Below are 17,644 nucleotides of genomic sequence, written 5' to 3'. Positions count from 1 at the left end.
TGATTATATAACATTACTTTATAAGATTTTTGTATAGAGAACTTGAATCCCCAGTCTATTCCCCACTGTTCTAGTATTTGCATCTCTTTTTGTATGCTTTCCACAATATGTGAAATGTTACGCCCCCTTTTCCAAATCACAGCATCATCTGCATACAATAATCCTTCTCTTCCTTTCTCAAATGTGTCATTAATCATGAGGTTGAATAAAATAGGGCTGATGACGCTCCCTTGTGGAATACCACTTTCTACCATGATCTCATCTGATAGTCCATTTCCTACTCTGACCCTCAAGGTACGATGTGATAAAAAGTCAAGAATGTAATTATACATTTTCCCATCAATTGCAATCTTCTCTAATTTGATTAATAGTCCCTCTCTCCACATTGTGTCATAAGCTTTTTCAATATCCAGAAAAACTGCCACCATTACCTCTTTCATAACTAACGTCTTTTCAACCTCATTACAAAGTTTAACAAGAGCATCACTAGTTGATTTACTTCTTCTAAATCCTGTTTGATAGCCTTTAAGCAAGTCTTCCTTTTCCAGAAAGTAATTTAATCTGGCCACTACCAATTTTTCCATTAACTTTCCTAAATGTGAGGTTAAAGCTATTGGTCTGAAGTTACCTGGATTACTAGAATCTTTCCCAGGTTTAGGAAATGGAAGAATTATTGCCTTTTTCCATAATATGGGTAATTTGCCTTCATTCCAAATTTTATTAAATAGTTCAAGGATCTTTTCCAGCATTTTGTCAGGGAGTTTCCTAAACATGGCATAACATAAATTGTCAATTCCTGGTGATGAATACGCTGTATTAGCAACAGCCATTTTTAACTCTGGTAATGTAAAGTCTTCATCAAGTATTGACCCTGTTCCTGTTTTAGCATTTAATATACCTTTATTTGCTCTTAAAATTTCCTCTTTCCTTTTTTTATAACACTCGTCAAGATGATCTCCTTTATGTATGTTTGCAAATATTTTAGCCAACATATTAGCCTTTTCATTGTCTGATATAGCTTGTAAATTCTTGTCACTAATTAACACAGGAATATTTGATGGCTTATACCTGCCTGACATTTTTTTAACCATCATCCACATCTTATTCAAAGTTGTCTCCCTACCTATTGTAGCACAAAACTGTCTCCAAGATTCCCTTTTGACTTGTTTAATCACTTTCCTTGCTAGAGCTTTTTTCCTTTGGTATTCCATAAGATTATCCATAGTTAATGTTTTACGCAATATTTTGAAAGCTCTGTTTCTGTCTTTAATGACTTCTTGACACTTTTGATTCCACCATGGGACATTCATTTTTTTCTTCTGACTTTTACTGATAGGAATACTTTGACTAGCTGCAGTGATAATAGGAATGGTTATATTATTATTCACCTGATCTATAGTTTGATCTTTCTCTGGCATGTTTTTCATTTCATTATTGCAACTATATAAAAATTTCTCCCAATCTGCTTTAATAAAATTCCACTTGTGATGTATGTAACTCTTCAGTTTTCAATTCAATTCCTACTCTGCAAAATGTTGGAAAGTGATCACTACCAATGCTTGTATTTAGATCAACTTCCCACTCGCATATACTGGCTAATTTCCTGTCTACCAGAGTTAGATCAATACATGATGTTTTATTTTTGTATACATTTATCCTTGTACCAGTACCATTATTTAAACATACAAGCATTCTGTCATTTATCATTTCTTCTACAACTTCCCCATTCAGATCTGTATAATTACTTCCCCATAAACTGTTATGGGCATTAAAGTCCCCACACCATATTTCTCTATGAGATCTTTTGAAAATATCTTTCAACAGCCCATTTATTAAAGCTTTACATGGGTTATAATAATTAGCAATTGTATATTTGCCATTATCACCATTAAAAATTTCACTCACAATACATTCATGCTCTTCAGCTGTTTTTAAATGTCTGTATGATATCCATTCTTTGATAAAGGTCACACACCCTCCTCCTCTATCTTTTATTCTATCCTGTCTTATACTGTTGTAACCTTTTAAGACAAAATCCAAATGTGGTTTTAACCATGATTCCTGAGTGCATATAACATCTGGTTTACTGCTTAATTCCTCAACATACCTTTTAAACTCCTGTCCATTTGCAATCAGACTTCTTGCATTCCACTGGAGAATGATAAAAACCATTAGGCATTTAACCAACTTGTGACTCTCCATACTTGCTATTTAACATTTCATGAATTTCATCAGCTTTAGTTATAATACCCAAAAAATCATTTGCAGTTTTTACAACTGATCTAATTCGGTCACTCTTACTAGAGTGTTGCATTGTAACATTTACTATGGTACAAATGAATGCAATAAATTCATTTTCCTTAATCAAAAGGGTGTCATTTGTAATGCGTGTTTTACATTCACAACATTTTGGCTCTGGGTTAGGCTTTGTTAGGCCTACCTTTGTTAGCTGAGACATATTGGTCCCATCATCATTCTGCCTTACAAAGCTAGAGCTGTGGGCATAACTTATTGGGGTCCAAGAAACTTGCTTTGATGGAGAGACATTTCTATTAGCATTGGTGCTATGGTGCATTACCGCCACCAACTGTATTATTGCGACATTGCAATGAGGTGTGGAGCTTCAATGGAGGAGTGACAAACAAAAAAAAAAGAGAAAAAAAAAGAAAAAGATAAATAGAATTAACTAAATCCTGTCAAAAATGCCAGTATTCTTCAGGAACATAAGAACAAATCTCCAAGCTGACGGTACTGAAAAGGCAAATAATCTCTCAAGCGTGAGACTGGTCTCCCCTAGTTCTCGAACCTCTTCTAGTAGAACGCTTCTCTGTCTACTGTATGCTTGGCATTCTAACAAAAAACATGTCTAACAGTCTCCATTTCGCTGTAGTTAACACAGTGACCTGTGGCATGCTTGCCAATGATGTAGAGGTTATAATTTAGTCTAGTGTGTCCTATCCTAAGTCTTGTTATAACTTGCTCTTCTTTCCGACTCCAAGTATCCTGTCTTCTAGTGGGAACCTTTTTTTGTACAGTGCGCAGAAAGCTGCCCTTACTCTCCCTGTCCCACTGCCCCTGCCATAGTCCTAGCATTTTAGTGACTATGATGGTCTTAACTTCTGCTTTACTCAGTGGGATATTAAACTGTGCCTCAAATTTTAAAGCATTTTTGGCAAGCTGGTCTGCAACCTGGGGCGGCACGGTGGTGTAGTGGTTAGCGCTGTCGCCTCACAGCAAGAAGGTCCTGGGTTCAAGCCCCGGGGCCGGCGAGGGCCTTTCTGTGTGGAGTTTGCATGTTCTCCCCGCGTCCGCGTGGGTTTCCTCCAGGTGCTCCGGTTTCCCCCACAGTCCAAAAGACATGCAGGTTAGGTTAACTGGTGACTCTAAATTGACCGTAGGTGTGAATGGTTGTCTGTGTCTATGTGTCAGCCCTGTGATGACCTGGCGACTTGTCCAGGGTGTACCCCGCCTTTCGCCCGTAGTCAGCTGGGATAGGCTCCAGCTTGCCTGCGACCCTGTAGAAGGATAAAGCAGCTAGAGATAATGAGATGAGATGGTCTGCAACCTCATTCCCTTCAATACCTGAGTGAGATGGAACCCATAAGAAATTAACCAGAATATCTTGCTGATGCAGTCTGAAGAGACTTTGAAGAACATCGTACAGTAGGTCAGGTCTACACACTGACTTGCCATGTAGAATACTGGTCAATGCTGACATAGAGTCAGAACATATAACATTATATCTAGTTTTAACCTCTTCAATCCATTCCAGTGCAAGACAGATTGCAAATAATTCTACTGAGTAAACTGCTAGGTGGTCAGACACCCTTTTTGATATTTCTTTGTTATATTTTGGGATAAAGACTGCAGCCGTAGTCTTCCCTGTTTCAGGGTCTTTAGAGCCAGCTGTAAAAATCTGAACCCCTTCAGGATATTTGTTTTGTACAGTATGTGCACATTAATCAAATAATTCACATCACTGTCCTCCCCAGCATCCTTACGCGTTTTAACTAAGTCAAGATCCACCATAGGCATAATAAACAGCCAAGGTGGAATAACCGGTAGAGGTACCACAGAACTGTGGGTCAACTCAGTTAGGCCAAGTTCCTCAGCCTGACCATTCCCGACCCACCCAAAACTATTAAAATCTGCCTTACCATGTTCCCAACATTGATTTAAAATATACTTGGTAGGGTGAGCCTCTTTATGACCCTGTAAGTTCGTCCAGTACACCATAGCCAGCTGCTGACGTCTTAAGGACAAAGGCAATTCCCCTGCTTCTACCTGAAGAGCTCTTAAATGCCCCACTGCACACTCGTAATGCCTGTGCTTGAATTACATCAAGCTTCAGTAAATGTGTCTTTGCTGCTGATCTATATGCTATACATGCATAATCTAATGTAGACCTGATAAGTGCAATATATATACCTGTTTAAGTGACATCAAAGTGGCACCCCAATCACTTCCCACTAAACACCTAAGTATATTTACTACCTTTTTACACTTAATAACTATTCTCTGAATGTGATCCTTGAAAGTCAGTTTGCAATCCATCCAAACCCCTAAAAACCTTACTACCTCCACTTGTTTGAGTGGCTGCCTATACAGGGTAATTTGTACAGGAGGAATGTTTCTTCTCTTGGTAAAGCATATAACCTGTGTCTTCTCTACTGAAAAACGAAAACCCCATTTAGTGCCCCAATTCTCCACAAGACTGACTGCTGCCTGAAGTCTCTTACTAATGTAAGCTGAATTTCTGCCCTTGACCCACAGTGCTCCATCATCTGCATACAAAGATTTTCCGATATTAACGTCTATGTCTAAAAATATGTCAATCATTATACTAAACAACAGAGGGCTGCATACACTGCCCTGAGGAACTCCATTATCCACAGGATATGTGTTAGAATGTGACTGTCCAACACGCACCTCAAGGGTTCTATTTAACAGAAAATCCATCACCCAGTTATACAGCCTACCACTTATTCCCATTGCCTCTAATTTAATAAGGAGTCCCTCACGCCATAGCATGTCATACGCCATTTCTATGTCAAAGAAAACTGCAAGAACTAGCTCTTTGTTTGCTTGAGCCTTCCTTATTGTATCTTCCAGACACAGCACAGGATCCATAGTCATCCTTCCTCTACGAAAACCACTTTGGTAGGAACTGATTAAACCCCTCTTTTCTACAATATAAGACAACCTATCTGTGACCATCTGCTCCATTAACTTACAAAGGTTAGAGGTCAACGCAATCGGCCTGTAGCTTGATGCCTCACACTTCCTTACCTGGTTTCAAAATCGGAATCACAACAGAGTGTTTCCAAGCTAATGGAATAATCCCTGTGTCCCATATCAAATTAAACAACTGCAAAATTACCATTTGTGCTTGAGGACACAATTTATCCACCATTACATAGCAAATTTCATCTTTGCCTGGAGAGGTAGATCTAACTCCATTTAGAGCCGCTTCAACTCAAACATAGAAAATGGCACATCAAAAGCCTCATCTGCAACAGCCTTTTTCTCTAGAACATCAGGATGCAGCCTTACCAGTTCTTCTCTAGTCACTCTGACCTCAGGAGATAAATTATCCACACTATGGATTCTGACAAACACTTTCGCTAAAGCTTCTGCTTTTTCCTTAGCTGTTCTCATAATTTCACCATTAAGTTGTAAAGCTGGTAAGGAATATTCCCTCCTTATTCCTCCCATTCTTCTTATCATCCCCCATACATCATTAATTGCGGTCTCTCTTCCGATAGAGTCACAGAATTCTCTCCATCGCTCTCTCTTTGCCTTCCTTATCACCCTCCTAACCATAGCTTGAGCTTTTTTATACTCAACTAAATCAGCAAAAGAAAAGGTTGATTTGACCTTTTTAAAAGCTCTATTTCTTACCTGAATTGCTTCCTTACACTCATCCGTCCACCAAGGCACCATTTTACACTGCCCCCTGCCTGATGTTTTTCCAATGAATTCTAGAGCAGAGGAGTGCAATGTCTCTGTGATCTTCCTGTTAACAACATCAACATTCTCATGCGGATCTAAATTAAAACTCATCAGTCTCGAGCTACATATTTTACTAAAATCATCCCATTTAGCCTTTTTAAAATCCCACCTAGGGAAGATAACCTCCTCAATCTGGATTGGCCCCACTCCAATTTCACACATGATAGGGTAATGATCACTACCAATACAGTCATCCTGCATAACTTTCCATTTAGAACATCTTGCAAACTGTGCTGATACCAAGGTGAGGTCAATTGAGGTATTTCACCTGACGTCACAGGGTCACGTGACGCCCCGGTGTCCGCCGTTTTGGACGTCAAGCTAGCTAACGTCAACAACAGTTGCTAGTATGTTACTGTAGCAATATTTACGTTCAGTCATTTGGATGACTGTTAAAACCTTTCAGTCTCAAGTTTTTCCTTTACTGGATTTACTAGTTTACTGAGCCAGCGAGCCCCGGGGCGCGCTCGCTAGCCGGCCAGCGAGCCCCGGGGCGCGCTCGCTAGCCGGCCAGCGAGCCCCGGGGCGCGCTCGCTAGCCGGCCAGCGAGCCCCGGAGAGCGCTCAGTAAACTAGTAAATACAGTAAAGGAAAAAACTTATAACAGGCCATGTCTCAACAGACTAAGAAGTTATTTCAATGACATTTAATAACATTTTGTTTATCCTGAGGACCGAAAGTAAATGAAAATGTGAACAAATCTTAGCTGTCAGTGAACAATCCTGGTGGAAGCAGGTAAACGTCGTTCTCTAAGCCTGCTAACCTCAATTTTTGCAAATACCTCTCCCTCTGCTCGCCCTGTAAATGCCCTACGTCGCTGGATAGTGAAGGTGTTTTCTGCATCTTGCTCCTTTTTCTTTTATGTTTTTCGTTTGTCGCCTTCCTCGCATTCAGACTGATTCGAGCCGTGCCGTCCAAAATGGCAGCGTCACATGACTTGGTCACGTGAGTGAAATACCTCAATAGCTGTCTCCCGCCCACTTGAAACGTCAATTCTTGTTCCCCTCCCATTATTGAGGCAAATAAGATCCCTTTCCTCTAGCAATTCCTCTATTACATTACCATTGCTATTGGTTTCTGTACTCCCCCATAGGGTGCTATACGCATTAAAGTCCCCACACCACACCATTTTGAGAGATTCATCCCCCAGAAACTTATCTAAAACGTCTTTATTTAGTACCTCACAAGGATTGTAGTAGTTAACAATGAAAAAAATTACATTTGCCTATCCATACCTCAATGATGATCCCCTCTACCTCTCTACTTACTTTAATTGTTCTACAACCCAGTCCCTGCATGACAAATATAGCCACCCCTCCACCAGGACCATTAATCCTATCCCCACGCACAGTCACATATCCTTTTAAAACAAAGTCCAAATGAGGCCTAAGCCATGTCTCTTGTACACATATAACACTAGGTTTAACATCTAAATTTTCAATAAACTTTTTAAATTCCTGCCCATTAGAGCAGAGACTTCTAGCATTCCACTGCAAAATAATAAAAACCATTAGGAACCCCCACATGAAGAGGAATCTAGTCTTCTATGTAAATCTATGTTCATCCCGTCCACATTCCGTAAAGACCCGCCCCAATACTCTCGCCATCGTTGGATTGGTTTGTTGGGGTCTATGCCGCTAGTGATTGGCTCTGACCCTGAAGGTCTTACCCAATCAGAGGCAAAGGAGGGCGGGTCTCTTAGCAGAGAGCGGGGGGGAAACATCAATGGCTGTCTGTCTATGTTAGATTTCATATGTGGCTGCCTGTCTGTTATCAAATAACTTTAGCTGTATGTACCATTACATGTAAATGAATCACATCCCATAACTTTCTACTAGGGACTGATTGTCTTTTGAAATGAGGTGTTTGTGCCATGAGCTGGCTTCTTGAGTAACATTAGGCTAAGTTAGGATGTGATTTGTTTATTCAGGTTGAAGTTTACTGTCGGATACATGAGCATTTATTTAATACATGAATCAAAATATAGTGCCCATGTGAAGAAAATAAATAACTATGATATATTATGATTAACTTGTCTGGAAATTTGCATCTTTAAATACTAATGGATTAACAGTAGGCAATACTATAAAACTGAATGAATGAATAAATAGATAGATAAATAAAGCACAATAATGGAAATTGTGTTTTACTTAAGTAGTTTCCATATATTTAAAAAATGTATGTAAAATGTCTGACCACTGCAAACAATGACACATTTTAGCCAAAACCTGTGTTCACGTCATCCTTTACAATTATTCAAGTGCATTAATAATTTCTCATCCTACTCTTCCCCTCTTGGTTACAGCAGCTGAGTTAATGCAGGTGTATCACACGGTTAAACACAACCTCAGCTATAATAGTGCCAACTGTGGACACAAGCTCAGCCAAAAGATTCTGCAAGACTCCAAAATCAGACAGAAAATGTCTCTCGGGAGAACAAAGGCAGAAGCGTTGGCCAAAAATGTCCTTGCAGCAAAGGCAGTGGCTGATGTTGATGTGTTAACATCAGGTAAACCTGTCACATTCTCAATACAGACTGATGTATCAAATAAGGGAAACAGGAAGATATTTCTCCTTGCTGTACAATAACTTCAGGTCAGAAAGTGGGATCTGCAACAAAATGATTGATTTCAGCAAGAATGCAGATAAGTCAGCTGCTGGGATTATAGACGGTATACAACAATCCCTTGATGAATTTGGCTTATCGTTAGCTCAAGTTGCAGCATTTTGTTCTGACAATACTTCTATAAAATTACAGCATCCACAACTCTGTTTTCACCAAGCTGAAGTAAAAGCAAAAATATCTGCTGCAAGGTAATTTCCATGCCCATATTATGCACAACACAGTGAATCTTTGTCTCTTGATAGTCACTGTGAGGTACTGAAGTGGGTCAAGGTGAAACAGAGCGCCACAACAGGTAAGACGGTTTCATTGGATGTGTTTTCAACATAGATTTAAATAAATAAATGAATGAATATCTTTCTTTCTTTCTAGGGCTGCGGGACAACTGCACTAGTGGCAGTAACACCCTAGAACCTACACTGGGCATGTGTGTTTGATGCATGCAAGGGGGCGGAATCTCATTCTAACTAATGCGATGGCATTTAAGCCCAATCAGCTGATTCAATGACTGAGCAAGAATGAAATGAATAAGCAGGGGTTTGGAGGCAGAAGCCCCCAATAATACTTGTGGAAAAAATACTATTCAAAACACATTGCATTACATTAATGGCATTTAGTAGACACTTATCCACAGCGACATACACCATACAGCCTGGTGCGCAGTTGAGGTTTAGGTGCCTTGCTCAAGGGCACTTCAGCCATTCCTGTTGGTCCAGGGAATCAAACCAGTGACCATTTGGTCCCAAAGCTGCTTCTGTAACTATTAGGCCATGGCTTCCCCATTTTGAACACATTTTATCAAGTTCAAGAAATCCAAGAATTTATCATCATGTATGCAAAGATATTGTTTATGGACACAGTACTCCAAAAAGTAGATTTGATAGTGTTTTTACAGTGCCTGTCGTCAGTAAACTGTTTCACCGCATACCAAGTACTCTCAATGGAGTTCGTGCATGCCCCTGTATCTTTACTGTGGTTCACAGGGAGAAACTCTTTACTGTAGTTCACAGTGAGATGAGTATAACTTTCCTTACTCAGAGTAGAGTATTCCTTTCCAACAGTCACGAATTATAGTAGAACAAGGATGAAAGGATGTTATATTGTTATATATATAAACAAACCCCTTGATGTTTGTCCTGTTTTGTCCCATTACAATCTGGAATTAAAATGGATTTTTTTAGTGGGTTAGCACCATTTGATTTACACAACATGCCTACCACTTAAAGGGTGCAATTTTTTATATAATTACACAAATGGGTATCAGCTCATATATATGACTTGATTTTATGGAATAACTGTTATATACACACACACGTCTAATTGGAGATAATGTTACCATGCTCCTTTCCTTAACAATTTGGAAAAAATTATTTCTTGCTCTCTCTTTCTATACCCCCTCACATAGCTATGAGGTAGGCTCTGAATAGTAATTTTCCCAAGTATTATTGGGGGCTTCCGCCCCAAACCGCCGCTTGTCCATTTTATTCTTGTTCAGTCATCGAAATCACCTGATCGAGCTCAAACACAGTCGCATTATTGATAAATAAACTCCGCCCTCAAGCACAGTTACTGTCGCTATAAATAAACTCCGCCCTCAAGCACCGTTGCTGTCGCTATAAATAAACTCCGCCCTCAAGCACCATTACTGTCGCTATAAATAAACTCCGCCCTCAAGCACAGTTAATGTCGCTATAAATAAACTCCGCCCTCAAGCACAGTTACTGTCGCTATAAATAAACTCCGCCCTCAAGCACAGTTACTGTCTGTCGCTATTAATAAACTCCGCCCCCAAGCAGTTACTGTCGCTATAAATAAACTCCGCCCTCAAGCACAGTTACTGTCACTATTAATAAACTCCGCCCCAAGCAGTTACTGTCGCTATAAATAAACTCCGCCCTCAAGCACAGTTACTGTCGCTGTAAATAAACTCCGCCCTCAAGCACCGTCACTGTCGCTATAAATAAACTCCGCCCTCAAGCACCGTTACTGTCGCTATTAATAAACTCCGCCTTCAAGCAGTTACTGTCGCTATAAATAAACTCCGCCCTCAAGCAGTTACTGTCGCTATAAATAAACTCCGCCCTCTAGCAGTTACTGTCGCTATTAATAAACTCCGCCCTCAAGCAATTACTGTCGCTATAAATAAACTCCGCCCTCTAGCACCGTTACTGTCGCTATAAATAAACTTCGCCCTTTCGCACTGTTACTGTCGCTATAACAGTGGAGTGATCTGAGGCCCCCAGGTGGGGGAGGAGTAGGGCTTTATAGGCATCTTTATGCATGGTGTAAACATTGTCCAGAGTATTGTTTCCACGTGTAGGAAAGTTGATATGTCCATAGAGTTTTGGAAACACTTTTGGGGTTTGCATGGTTGAAATCCCCAGCCAGGATGAGGAAAGCATCTGGGTGGGCTGTCTGCTGCTCACTGATATGCTGATAGAGTTCATTCAGTGCTTCACTCCTGTTGTTATTGGAGCCGGGAGGGATGTATAATGCTACCAGCAATATGGCTGTGAATTCCCTTGGCAGGTAGAATGACTGGCACTTAATAATCAGAAACTCCACCAGTGGTGAGCAGTGTTTGCAGACCACAACAGCATCACGGCACCAGGCATCACTGATGTAAACACAGAGTCCTCTGCCGTGAGTCTCCCCCCAACTAGCGCTCTGTCTGACCGGTAGCATGTTAGCCGGGCTAGCTGACTGGCACAGTCCGGGACGCTGTCATTAAGCCACGTTTCCACAAACACAAGGACACAGCACTCACAGACTTAAAAGATGAGTGGAGCAGGCGGACATAATCCAGCTTGCTGTCTAGCGAGCGTACGTTGGCCAGAGTGATGGTAGGGATTAGTCTGGCTAACGTGACTACAAAGCTCTACGAGCTATTGGTCTGGCCAAGATATTAAGCCCAACCGTTTCCCAAAGCGTGTGGTTGACCCGCCTCCCTGAAATGCCTCAGTTTGCTACTGGTCGAAGCCAGAAAAGGCTGTGACGAAGCTTAAACCAATCACATCACTCTTTCCTCTGACGTATGTGACGCGACGGGGCTAACTGGTAGATTAAACTCTTACCGAAGCCGGTCGGGAGCAAGGCGAAAACGTCCTTCCTTTCAATAAATACCTCCAAGGCTGCTCTTTGCTCCGTTTTCAATGAGAACTTACTCCATGTTCGTAATGTTTCTAGTGAATGAAGCGCTTCCGGCATAGATTCTGTAAACAATCTATGGCTTCCGGTCGCAGTTCTACTACGTCAGTGCCTTGAACACGCCTCTACCCAGGGCCGTTGGAGATGCTCAAAGTTGATTGGTTCCCGATTTTTCGGGAGCTTGGAAGAGCTGTAGATAGCTTGCCTGGCCAGACTAAGCTCGCAACAGGCCCTCATGTTGCGTCACGCTTAAGATGGGCGGGCCCAGGCTAGGTAGGGATAGCCGGCCAATGAGGGCTAGCCGCTAGCCTAGCTCGGATACCTCCGCGTTTGCCTCTTTTCTGCTTCCGCATGTTCCGCCTGTGGCGCTTCCACTGCGGGCTGGATGCAGGAGTGGGGGTCGGTGATTGAGCAGGCCTCCGGAGCAAACCATAGCTCTTCTGCGTCCGTTGGATTTATATCCGTGAATATAGTTCTGCAGATGTCGAGCAGAAACTCACAGGAGTATGTGTGCCTTGAGACTAATGGACGCGAGAAAGATGAACAGATACACACTGTTTTAAAACACAAAAAACACGAAAACACCGTTCTGTCGGGACAGAGAGGAGCCGCTGCGTGTGTGCACACCACCATCTTGGAAACCTATTATATTATATTATATTATATTATATTATATTATATTATATTATATTATATTATATTATATTATATTATATTATATTATATTATCTAGAAGCAATTACTCTCTGAAAAGACACATTAAAAACCAAAGTTAAATTGCTCATGAAATGACTATAAATCTATTTGAAATGACTGTGAATCATTAATTCATTTTCTGTACTATTTATCCACAGGTGAACTGGAGCCGGTCCCAGCTGATATTGGGTGAGAGGTGGGGTTCACCCTGGACAGGTCGGCAAAAGATCGCAGGGCTAACACAGAGAGACAGACAGACATTCACACCTGTCGTCAAATTAGAGTAGCAAGTTGACCAAATCTACATGTCTTTGGACTCTGGGAGGAAACTGGAGGACGCAGAGGAAACCCACATAGGCATGAGGAGGACATCCAAACTGTATCTCCTCTATCCTGGAAGATTTATGAAACTAACCCATGACAAAATTGATTTAATTTACATTATTTGGTAAATATTCAATTATTTATTTATTTATTTATTTATTTTTATTATGAATAATACTTGAATGAGCAGATATTATGTTGTGTTTGTTAGATAAGCACTTAAAATTATTATTTTTGGCATAACCGATATGATATATTTGAATGTAAAAATTTATAATTTAATATCTATAAATATAGATGCAATAAATCATCATATGAAGTTACTCACTACTTGAGTAGTGATTTTATGAGATTTTTAATACACAAGTCATTAATTTGATGAATATTTTTACTTCTACTTGAGTCATTATTATTACCAAGTAACAATACAGTAAACAGGATTTTAACCAGGAGATTGCATTTTGAGCCATTTTCAACCCATAAAATGCTGATTTTTATTAAAAAGATAATTGTCAGTATTAACATCAGCATTGATGTGTTTCATCACAAAATTAGTTTATTGCTAAAAAAAATTTAAGTATGCAGTACTTCTTTAATAAAGCAAACAAAACAGTTTGAAGGTCTGTAAATGATTAAGAATGGGATTCTGAGAGCACCTTTCAATATAAAACAAAGCTATTCAATAGAAAGAAAGTTATCAAGCAGAATCTCTTTGCATTGGAACATATATCAGAATAACAAGCGTCTTGAAAGTACAGTTGTTGTCAGAAGTTGATATAACGGTATCATGGCCATATTGGGCTTTAAACGATTTCTTTGAACTGTTCTTTTTCTGGGGCAGAATGACAATAATGTACATTTTTATTAATAATTAAAAAAAGAATTTGGTGCACAAGTTTTAATTTCATTTCATAAAAACAAAAATCTGTGGCTTGTTAAATTCACCTGAACCTTTATTTAACTGACAAGTACAAAGAAAATATTTTCAATAGTTTTACTGACCAACTTAATTGTATTTTGTAAATATCAACAAAATCAGAATTTCGTGCCTGCAACAAACTCAAGAAAAGTTGGGACAGAGGCATTATTACCATTGTGGTACCTTTCCTTTAAGTGACAATGGTTTTCCAAAGTACTCCTGAGCCCATGTGGCAATATTTGTCACATTAGCATGACGGTTTCTTAGGCAGGGCCACCTGAAGGCTCGAAGATCACACACCTTCAACAGTGGTTTCCAACCTTGCACTTTACGCTCTGAGATATCTCCAATTTACCTGAATCTTTTCACAATATTATGCACTGTAGATTTTGAAAGACTGAACCTCTTGCTTTGATAAATATTCTTGTCAAATTGACTCGCAATTCTCTCGTGAATTTTGGCACAAAGGAGTGAGCCATGACCCATCCTTCTTTGCAGAGACTGAGCCTTTGGTGCATGCTCCTTTTATACCCAATCATATTGCCAGTTAACTTGCTTATTGTCTAATCTTCCAAAATGGTGTTACTTGAATATCCTATAAACTCTTCAGTCTTATTTTGCCTCTGTCCCAACTTTTTTGAGTGTGTTGTAGGCATTAAATTGTAACCTACTTTATGTTTACAAAGTACAATTAATTTGGTCAGTAACACTATTGAAAATCTTTTATTTGTACTTTTGTCAGTTAAATAAAAGTTAACATACATTAACAAATTGCAGATTTTTGTTTTTATTGCATTTTGGAAAATATTCCAACTTTTCTGGAAATGGGGCTAGTAAAAAAAAATGGAACTTTTTGACAAGCGACACTCAAAGTGGGTTTGGTGGGAAAAGAAGGATGGCTATTATGAAAAGAACCCTATCCCAACATTCTCTGATGTCGTGGGGGTGTTTTTTCCTCCAAGGGTCCTGAAAACCTTTTGAAGTACATGGCATCATGGACTCCATGAAATACTAGGACATTTTAAATCAAAATCTGGCTGTCTCTGCCAGGAAACTAAAACTAGGTCATCATTGGATCTTCCAGCAGGACAATGATCCAAATCATTATGTCCAAATCAACACAAAAATGGTTTGCTGACCCCAGAATCAAGCTTCTGCCATGGCCATCTCAGTCCTCTGACCTGAACTCCATTGAAAACCTGTGGGGTGAGCTGAAGACAAGCTTGCACAAGAGAGGGCCTAGGACCCTGGATGATCTGGAGAAATTGTGTAAAGAGGAATGGTTTCAGATGCCCTGTTCTGTATCTCCAATCTTATATAATGTTATAGAAGACGACTCAGTGGTGTTTTACTGGCAAAGGGAGATTGTACAAAGTATTAAATGGATGGGTGCCAATAATAGTGGCACATGTGTTTTTGTTGAAAATAATTATTTCTTGACGAGGGATTTGCATTTCTCTGAATAAATTTATTTCAATTAAAGGTTGGATTTTTCCTTATTCAGAGTGAGATGAAGCTGCTTCACCAAAACGAATCTTTTTTTTCTAACCCTTTTTACAAGGGGTCACCTCTTTACAAGGGGTGCCAATAATCGTGGTGGGCACTGTGTATCCAAATAAACACTCAGACTCAGCGAGAGAGAAAGAGAGAGAGGTGTAATAACAGACTCACCTGTACATGTCAGCAGAAGCAGAGTGCAGCACACAGCATGTAAATCCATCAGGAGAGATCCAGAGCTCCACCGCTGCTTCTCAGTAAGAGTCTCTACAGAAAGATCTGTGCTGATTAATCCCACAGTGTGACCCGAAATAAATCGAACAGTGCCAATTAGTTATAACACAAACCTCTGGAGAAGTGAGCAGAATAAACAGGCGAGACAGCAGGTGAACAGAGTTCAGTGGAAAAACCGTATCAGTCACATTCAGGTTCCACCTTTATAACTTTATAGTCATGTGACAAGTTTCATCAGTTCTGTCCTCATCTCATCTCATCTCATCTCATTATCTCTAGCCGCTTTATCCTGTTCTACAGGGTCGCAGGCAAGCTGGAGCCTATCCCAGCTGACTACAGGCGAAAGGCGGGGTACACCCTGGACAAGTCACCAGGTCATCACAGGGATGACACATAGACACAGACAACCATTCACACTCACACCTATGGTCAATTTAGAGTCACCAGTTAACCAAACCTGCATGTCTTTCGACTGTGGGGGAAACCGGAGCACCCGGAGGAAACCCACGTGGACACGGGGAGAACATGCAAACTCCGCACAGAAAGGCCCTCGCCGGCCACGGGGCTCGAACCCGGACCTTCTTGCTGCGAGGCGACAGCGCTAACCACTACACCACCATGCCGCCCCAGTTCTGTCCTATAAACACAATATAAATGTTCTTATATTTCAGTACTTTTTCACTCTAAAATAATGTTAAAAGATGTGATTTCAGCACTGAAAGATTTATGATAACACATGAAACAAGTCACTGTATAATCACTCCAATATCCTGTGACAATGTACAGTATATCAAAATGCAACAAACCAGTTTAAGCTCTGAAATTTAAAACTAAGTGAACATACACCACGATTAATTTATTATCTATTATTCCAAGGCAAAAATATTATTTAGAAAAATATTAAGAAACGAAATGATTGATTATTGTACGACTAAGAATTATTTGCACACACTTGCCTTTTATGAGTGTTTTTTATGACGCAAACCCTTCCATTCCTTCTTTATTTTAGTAATTTCTACAAGAGAAACTGTAAAGAATTTGTCGTGATTTGCAACTAAAATGAACATTTCTAAAATGCACAGAATTTAAAACCAGAAATTACACACATATGGCTTACAAAAAACGTATATATGGCATAATTAGGGTACTTTAGTTAATGTTTAACTAAATATTAACTTCCTCTTCCCAGAACAAGTGAAGTCTGTCCTCTAGAAAACTTTAATCTCTGTAAAAAGTTAAAGTGCAGTGTGTTAATCACACAATTATATCCATTTTGTCATTGCAGCAAATATGTTTAAAGCTGAATTACAATTACAGGACACAAAATTAACCTAAAATATAATCATATGATTCCATATAGGTGGTGTAGACTCAGTGCTGTGTCAGACATCCCAACCTGACAAAATTCATTTCAGGGAGGTCCCCCTCTTTGGGAAAGGATTGGTGGGGGGGGGGGGGGGGGGGGGGGGGGGCAAATACATTGCAGGGGGGTATGGGAGTGCCCCCCCCCAGAAAATTTTGGATTTGGATGATGTGATTTCCTGCATTCTGGTGGATTTTGGGGTGGCCTTTTGGAGATGAACAATACCTGAATTCACTCAGTTCACTCAGATTCATAACCGACACCCTGACTTGGGGACTTAGCTGCCTGCCCCCAACCCATAAACTATGATAACTACAATGTGCCATATATTAAGCTCCTTACTGATTGAATCTGGACACCCTGCCCCCCCCCATAAATAAGGAAGGATGACCAGGATAGTGTAATGGAAACTTCTAATAAACACTTCAGAACGCTTAGCAGTTGTCTTTTCAGTTATTATAGTAGATCATATAAAACAGATATATAAAATAGGAAAGGAACAAAGAAGAAAAGAAGAAGAAGAGAAGAAGACACCACTTCAGTGATGCCGAGAGTATGCGCACTCTGAGTTGTGTTTTAGTGGCTGTTATCTATTGTACTCTAAAGGCATTCGCTTACTGCTTGCGTCTTCACTTGATTGGCTCAAGATTTTCTATGAAGCTTTGTAAAGCGTGCACCTGGCATGCTCTGGGATGTGCAGGAACTCAGACACCCTGCTTATCACCAGCCAAGGCCACAGAAAGGCGATTACAGCATGTGGAAAAACAACTTGTCTCAGTACACTAGGCCACTTGAGCTCATCTCATCTCATTATCTCTAGCCGCTTTATC

The 17,644-nt window shown here is 40.1% G+C and overlaps 1 pseudogene; it reads right to left on the bottom strand.

The window, feature by feature from the left end:
* Nucleotides 1-15,448, bottom strand: part of LOC132886238 (carcinoembryonic antigen-related cell adhesion molecule 5-like) — a 43,148-nt pseudogene extending 27,700 nt beyond the window's left edge.
* Between the last annotated feature and the right edge of the window lie 2,196 nt (nucleotides 15,449-17,644).

Source organism: Neoarius graeffei, chromosome 5 (assembly GCF_027579695.1).
Source record: "Neoarius graeffei isolate fNeoGra1 chromosome 5, fNeoGra1.pri, whole genome shotgun sequence".
In the NCBI taxonomy this organism is placed as follows: Eukaryota; Metazoa; Chordata; class Actinopteri; order Siluriformes; family Ariidae; genus Neoarius; species Neoarius graeffei.
Note: the sequence above shows the minus strand (reverse complement) of the source record. Positions and strands in the feature narration are given on the sequence as shown.